General features: G+C 37.7%; 1 long non-coding RNA gene across 1 annotated transcript; it reads right to left on the reverse strand.

Moving 5' to 3' along the window:
* Positions 1-219: 219 nt before the first annotated feature.
* Positions 220-1,233, reverse strand: LOC117560250. Its single transcript, XR_004571137.1, has 3 exons — positions 1,055-1,233; positions 779-877; positions 220-258 (listed from the first exon to the last, which is right to left on the reverse strand). It is a non-coding gene; the product is annotated as an uncharacterized LOC117560250 (long non-coding RNA).
* Between the last annotated feature and the right edge of the window lie 6,951 nt (positions 1,234-8,184).

The following is an 8,184-nucleotide window of genomic DNA, read 5'->3' on the forward strand; positions in this document are numbered from 1 at the left end:
GCAGCCGCTGTTCAACGTTTTTAAGCATTAAATGGGAAAATAATATACACTTAAAGAACCGAGGGAATAAACGGAAAGACTGTTGTTGTTGTTGTAGCCCTATTGAACTATCTTTAGGACAGACAGAGCAGATATATATATCGTACCTGCAGGTCATTTTCAGGGTTTCAGTCAGAGTGGAATATCACACAGGTGTCCGCAGCAGTGAGGTTCATAAGTTCTTGATCAGGTGTTTGATGTGGGCTGGCATGATCCTTTCTGCAGCGATAAATAAAGAAAACAAAGAAGACATTATTAATAATAGTAATGATGGTAACAACAATAATATTAGTATAACTATTTATATAGCACTTACACAATAATTGCAAAGTGATTCTCACAACAAAAATAAAGAACAAAACAATATCAACAATAAAAAAACTAATGATTATAGGAATGTTAAGATACAAATAAATGATAAACATTCTGAGAGGCCGACTACAAAAGGTAGACTCAATGGCTCTTGATGACATCAATGAGCAGTCCCAAAACATGCTGCTGTATAAAAGAAATATGTCCAGATTTCTTCTATTTAGTGTTGGATGATTTGTTTTATTGATTGCTGATGGATGTTAAGATATACAATTACAATTACAATTATAACAAAAAGAGTATTGTAATTGGAATCAAAAAGTATACAAATCGTAGTTTTAATAAAATGACTAGCAATATAGGATTTATTCAACAGCGGTAATGCATTAAGTTGCTAAATTAACGTACACTGAACTGTAAAACTTACCACTATTTAGGAAAGGACCTGATCAGAAGGATTGACTAGTAAGACAGCAAAGAGGTGGAGGAGGTCTCTGTCATGTACAACCATTGGTAGATGTTACACCTGAAAGAAAGATAAGGAAATAAGAGAAGACAGGAGGACAAACATCTTCTTAAGTAAAAGACGAAATCATGTCAAGCTTTACATCTTTCAGTCTTTACAATGCACTGTTGGAAATTACCTTCCAAAGGCTAAATTCAAACTCCATACCATAAATAACTGGGTACCAAAGTGCTTCACCTGATAGAACACGTTCCACACGGAGCAGCAACCATCCGGCTGGGCCTTTTGCTGCATATCATCTCCTCCCTCTCCACTGTTTCCAGTAGATATCTACTGCCTCTGTCCAATAAAACTGAAATGCCCCAAAACAATCATATTTAAAAAGTTAAAAACAATAACTTGCTTTTGGCATTCAAATGTATTAGAATCTCACCTTTTTTCTGGATGTCAGGAAGGCCAGGAATGCGTTCCCTTCAAGTCCGCAACCAGTCATAGGAGTTCAAATGCAAAGCCTGAACGATGACAAGAGCGAGACTTACATTTGACAAGATAAGTAATACCAGAGCAGTGTGTACGACATGCAGAGAACAGATCAAATCCCCTGACAGACTCACACACTTTGGTGATGTCCTCATCTGATAATGATGTTTCATTTTTAGCAGCAAAGTAACATTACTCAAGGTATATGTAGGACCCAACTCATGTACAGTATGTTTTGCATCTCCTCAACAATGGTCTGTATAGTTGAGTAGAAACAAACTGTCCCTACAGTTTCAGGTAGATTAACAAAGAAAAGTTTGGAATGAAGCACAAAACCCCTCTTTGTATTAAGCTAGCTGCCACAGAAAGTACAGCTTAACATGCTAACCTGGTAGAGTTAGCTAACGTAAGCTAACTTCATGTCCAACTAAAAACCTCTAACGTGCATTACATTGACGATTTTAAACACAACTTAACTCTCTCAACTTGTAAAATAACGTTAATTTAACATACCCTTAAATAACTACGTTTTTCAGGGGCAACACAAACTGCAGAAAACGTTAGCTGCTAACTGTTGTTAGCTAAGACAGCTAGCTCGTAACAATAGCTTCCTAGCAAACTTAAGGTTACATTAACATTAACTTAACGTTGTAAGAAAGCAAAACGAACCTTCGAGACATATTTTCCTCTCAGACTGGGTGTAATTATGTAGCGTTGCTTACCTCCAGAAGGACTTTTAGCTGTTTCCCAGTAGAGACTAGAGAGAGCTGTCAGAGCGGTTGCTCTCAGAAGAGCAGCATTGGGCGGACCAGATAAGACCAGAGAAGAACCAGTTAAGCACCAGAAAAGCACAAGAATGGTTCTTGAACCAGTTTGGTTTATTGGCAGTTTGCAAACCACTTAAGAGTACTGGAGTGTGAAACAAAAGCTATTGAGTCAGTGTTGTGGTGCTGTTGCTTTGGTCTGGATCTGTGAGCTAACCACGCCCCGTTCATTTGCATATAAGGAATGGAAATGTCTCATCATGAAATACAAGTCACCTGAAATAAATAAATGCGTCATTATGAAATACAAGTCATCTGAAATAAATAAATATGTCATTATGAAATACGAGTCTCTTGAAATAAATAAATGTGTCATTATGAAATACAAGTCTCTTGAAATAAATAAATGTGTCATTATGAAATAAAAGTCTCTTGAAATAAATAAATGTGTCATTATGAAATAAAAGTCCCATGAAATAAATAAATGTGTATTTAAATGTACATGTATACATATTTATTGCCTCATTTATTTATTTCAAGAATGTATTTCATAGGCATATTTATATATATATGTATTTATTTATGTATTTATTTAATTTTGGCTTAAATGGCATTCCATACAACAAGCCCTCCCGTCTTCACATAACTCGCAGAGACGGCATTTAACCCTTCACATTCCAACAGAAACTGAACAGGCAGATTCGAAGGATTTATTTCTTTGGAAATATTATTTTGAATACAATTAAATCAAGTTATTTTGGTAAAACTAATGAAAAATGTAACAACAAAAATATATTTTAAAAAATATTTAAAAAAAAGTTTTTTTTCAATGTTTTCAAATATTATTTTTTAGAATATCTTAGGCCCTCACAGAGACTGACTTATTTTGCCGTCTGTGAGGAAAATAAATGGGGCTTAGACCCTCAAAATACTGAAATCTGTATTTTTTAAAATCTTTTTTCCTTCTAATTTGTTATTCTTTTTTAAATAACACACTGTTATTTACTTAACAATAACACACAATTATCCTTGTTTTTATTTATTTGTTTAATTCTATAATCTTGGGCTTTTTAGCCATAAATAAAGTCACCGGAAACAGACGTAGGCCTATAAGGGACATTTCGAGCGATACACACCACAAACCCACTGAACTGATTACCCAAGATCCTCAGCTTCAAACTCTGGGATTGGATGTTGGAGTGGCAGTGCCAAGGTTACGCTGAGCGTCAAACAGCATTTTGAAATGGAACGAAACCACGGCAGACTATTCAAAACTGGACATGAACGCCCCGCCAGAACTACACATGCTGGCTATCATGTTTCGCAACATGTTCAATGGCACGTCTCTGCTGGGAATTGTAGTTTTAAAAGACGTTTTCGTTTTTCCCAAAATTAGAAGTTGACAGTATTAAACTGGGTACCGCCCTGGAGGTTTAGGCGATAGAAAACAAATTGGTGTGTACACATTTAAAACATGTAATTAATAAATGGATGAAAATCGCTTGTGCCCATAATGGGCAACATTAATATATACCCACATGACAGCTCATACTTTGTAATTCTACTCCACTACAATTCAGAGGTTAACCTGGTATTTTTACTCCATTACATTTATTTTAGTTACTTTGCAGATTCTGATTAATGATGTGAAATATAAACAACCCTTAAAGCAGACTTTAGTTACACCTGAGTAAAATTCAGGGAAAGGTGATTGTCAAGTGCCAACAATCAGGAGAGATATTTGATAGTTGGTGCTTGAGAAGACTAAACATGTATCTGCAGATCTCTATAAAGTATATTAATTGCTCGTTATTCTCTACTAATAGTTCATTAAAAACTGTATATAATGGCTATTTTGCACATCCCTTTCAAGATTTCAAGATTTTCTAAGGTTTATTGACATATCATAAACACAACTACGGTGTAGTTATGCAATGAATGAAAAACTTGGGTCACAGGTTCCTCAACAGTGCATTACAAGACATCTATCAATATGTGTGTATACCTCCACCATTAAACTGTCATATTCTGCACATTTCTTATTCTATCTACATACATAAGAGTATAATTAATGTGTATAATATCAGTTAAAGGTGAAGCTTTTCCGGTTATTACCCGTCCCCTTGTGTGTTATGAAGGTTTTTATGCATGTGAATGGTGTGCAGAGTCAAAACCCTCAAAGTACACCATGTAGCGAGTAAACTCTAACACAGAAAATACCTCCCCAAAACACCTCGTTGGAGATACGTCACTGTCCATTTGATTCTTCTGGGTACATCATGATGTCATGTCGTCCCCGGAACGAATGGACCAATCCGTGGAGCCGTTATGTTACGTCCGCGGAGCCGTTACGTTAAGCCCCCGCTGATTGGTCCAAATTGACCAATCCACGGACTTCCTCACACACTCAGTGCAGGCAGCTCTGCTGATTTCTCCTCCCTGGCTGCAGGCTGATAACAGACAGTTGGGATCGCGGCAACAGTCTCTCTGCAGACCCATTCTCACAGCGTTTATCAACCTTTTTCTTACTCAATATCAAGCCACACTTATTGTTTTTACTTCGGCTGTGACTTTGTGTGTGCTCAGGGTGAGTTTGGCTGTGTTTCGCTGTGTATCGCTAAACAAGGAAATCACACCTCCACGGAGCTCAGTGCGATTCACAACGTCCCGACTGGTCCCGACCAATCGGAGCACATTGGGCTCACAGGGAGGGGGGGGGGGGGGGCAAGAGCTGCAACGAGCCATTTAGTGGAGAGAGTGAATACTGCTGAATACACATACTTTACCAATGTGAGTTTGAAAAAATTGCACAGTATAAATCTATTCTAGTAGACCTCAACAATGAAATTATGATCAGTGGAAATGGCCATGACATGGGACTTTAAAATATTATTCAACAAAAACTATTCAATAACGTGCTTTAACCACTAGGTGGTGCACACTACACACAGCATACTAATCATAACTTTGTATTATTAGTGTAGGACACTTATGTATGTATAACATCTGAAGATGTGTAGTTTTATTCATGTTTTTACATAGTTTTACAGGATATTGCTATAGTATTTCTCATGTTTTACTTCTACACATTAAGATCTGATTTGTAAAACATCACAGACAGAAAGGTATATCCGTCATTTAATGGTAAGCTATTTCAATTGTGATTCCATAGATGTGTCTCCCATCACCCAAATCCCCTGACTATTCTCTCAACTCAGTATTTACATTCTTATATTCAAAGAAAATCAGTAATATCTTTAAAAAACTACAAGTCCTTTTATATCAGCTGTGCACCGCTATGGAGTAAATATAACTATCTATCTACCAATTGGATCAAATATAAAAGTCAGCCGAATTAATTTTGATACTGCAAGGAGACATATTTTGTGAAAATAAATGTAAGATGTTGTTTAATTGTTGATATATTTATGATCCAAGTCACATATTCAGTTTTGGCAGCAGTTCTTCAAGTTTGTCCAGAAGTCTTCTCATCAGGGCTCTATAAATAAAGAACTACGGCAGATTTAATGCAGCCGAACCGTGTATTACAATGGCGTTATGTGATGACTTCCAAAGAGAAAAGCAAGAACACTCGGAATAAAGTTTTAAAAATGTTTTCGGATATCATATCGCATTAACACCATATCCCAACGTGCATTGCGGCTAAAACATCCAATCAACGAGCTTCAAGCTGAGGATCTTGGGTAATCAGCTCAGTGGGTTTGTGGTGTGTATCGCTCAAAATGTCCCTTATAGGCCTACGTCTGTTTCCGGTGACTTTATTTACGGCTAAAAAGCATGCTAAAAAGCCCAAGATTATAGAATTAAACGAATAAGTAAAAACAAGGATAATTGTGTGTTATTGTTGAGTAAAATAACAGATTTTAATTTAACCATATATCAAGCCCGATTGTCGATTTCAAATGTGTGCTCTAAAATGATATTTATATATGACTATTATAATTATTATAAGCAAGACAATAAATGGCAAAGATATGTAGAAAATAAACGTATTTAAGATACGTTCATAACAAACGTAACGTGGGGGAAAATATGTTTCTAGAAGATATGTAGAAAATAAATGTATTTGAGATACGTTCATAACAAACGTAACGTGGGAGTATGATATGCACGCAAAACTCGGCCTCAGATCTCAATAGGAATGGTTAGCGTATCATATGCACGCAAAATCGGACTTCTGCGTATCTATTGCACGCATTTCCAATGTGTAAAGTTGTGTCATTTGTAAGAGAGTGGGTTGAAAAGAACAATTGAGAAATAACTACTTAGCTGAATCTGCAGTGAGCTTAAAGGTGGGGTAGGTAATTTTGGAGAAACCAGCTCGAGTGCGCTAGAATTTGAAAATACACAGCTGAAAGAAATCTGCTACTTCCTTACAGAGCCCCTCCTCCAACACACACAAACACGCACATGACCAATGAGGGCACAAGATAAGTTTGTGCACAGATGGAAGGCTGACAGGCAGGTACTGTAAGCCATCCAGTTATTTTAGCAGGGCCGGTGTCGGTACACGATGTGTTCGGGGTACACGATGTGTTCGGGGGCCGTCTCTTACCAATGACGTCACGCATTGTACGCATTGTGATTGGCTGTACGGTAATTTACCCAGGGGTGCTCGGGGGCAAATCACATCTACAGATCATGACGAACCGAATTGAAGTATTCCTATACTCCTAGCGTGTGAAAATGTTTGTGAAAAACATGTTAAAAAAACATGAAAACGGAGCAATGGCTGTACGCCATTGGCTGCGATGCTAGCTTTGCGGCTAGCGGTTAGCATTTTAAATGGAAATATACATCGAAACATCATGTTTCAGTAAAAAGAAGGCCCCACTGATCTACTCTCTGAGACGATTCCAGGGATGCCTGACTTGAGTTTCTAGCACCAGGGAAAGTGGACAAAAGTGCCCCAGATCAGCCTCTTAATTTACCCAGGGCCTAGTGCTTAGCTTTGGGCATGAAAATTCAGTGTTTTATAGACAGCGTGGGTAAATTACCGTACAGCCAATCACAATGCGTGACGTCATTGACGTCGTACATTGCGACGTCGTACGTCGTGACGTCACTGGTAAGAGACGGACCCCGAACACATCGTGTACCCCGAACACATCGTGTACCCCGAACACATCGTGTACCCCGAACACATCGTGTACCGACACCGGCTAAAATGATTGGTCGTGCTTTTTACAGTACTACGGCTTCCACAGATGAAATCTTTTTATGGATTTTTTGTCAAAGTACTTAAGATATTCATTGCTATCGGGATGTTGAGAGCATTCCATGGAATATAACAAAAAGTTTATCTCGAGCCGGTTTCTCAAACTTACCTACCCCACCTTTAATACATCTGTTTTGTGTGAAAAGCGAGGGGAGGGGGGGTTGTCCTGAAAGCAGCTTGTTTGTATTCAGTTATAATCATGGATATGGGTGAGTGCACAGTATAGAGTGGCGAAGTCACGCCCATCTACTTCCGGTCCATGGGACCTTATTTCGGAAAAATAATGTATTGAAGTCAATGGAGAGAGAAATTGTATCTTTCGATCCCGTTTGAATTGTGCCATGAATTACACATATGATGTTTGTCAATCTTAAAAAATAATTTCCATGTCAAAAAAGTCACAGTTTGTCGTAAAACTGTTGAAATATAAGACTATGAAAAATACGCAACTAGAAAGACTACAAATCCCAGAGTCGCATAAGTGATGTCACAATTGTTTTCCTCCACTAAGAGATAACTAAGATCAGCGCCATATAGATAGAATCTATCTATATGGCGCTGGCTAATATAAGATAACTTTAACAAGATGCCTGTGTGCTTAGTACCAGGTTGTTATCATACCAGCAATGGGTCTTGCTCGTTCTTTCGCTTCCCATCTGATGAAAGGACCAGGAGTGGCTGAATCCAGTTAGCTACCTAGCTAGTAGCTAGCACGTTAGTTAGAATTACAGCCCTGTTTTAGAGTAACAACTTGGCTGATAACAATGTTCAGAATGACACTTTTTCAGATATTCAGAATGAAGATTTGACCATTGCTGATATTTAAGACAACAATTTTCAGAATAAAGATTCGGCCATTGCTGATATAATCGATAACAATTTGG

Source organism: Gymnodraco acuticeps, unplaced genomic scaffold (assembly GCF_902827175.1).
Source record: "Gymnodraco acuticeps unplaced genomic scaffold, fGymAcu1.1, whole genome shotgun sequence".
Classification (NCBI taxonomy): domain Eukaryota; kingdom Metazoa; phylum Chordata; class Actinopteri; order Perciformes; family Bathydraconidae; genus Gymnodraco; species Gymnodraco acuticeps.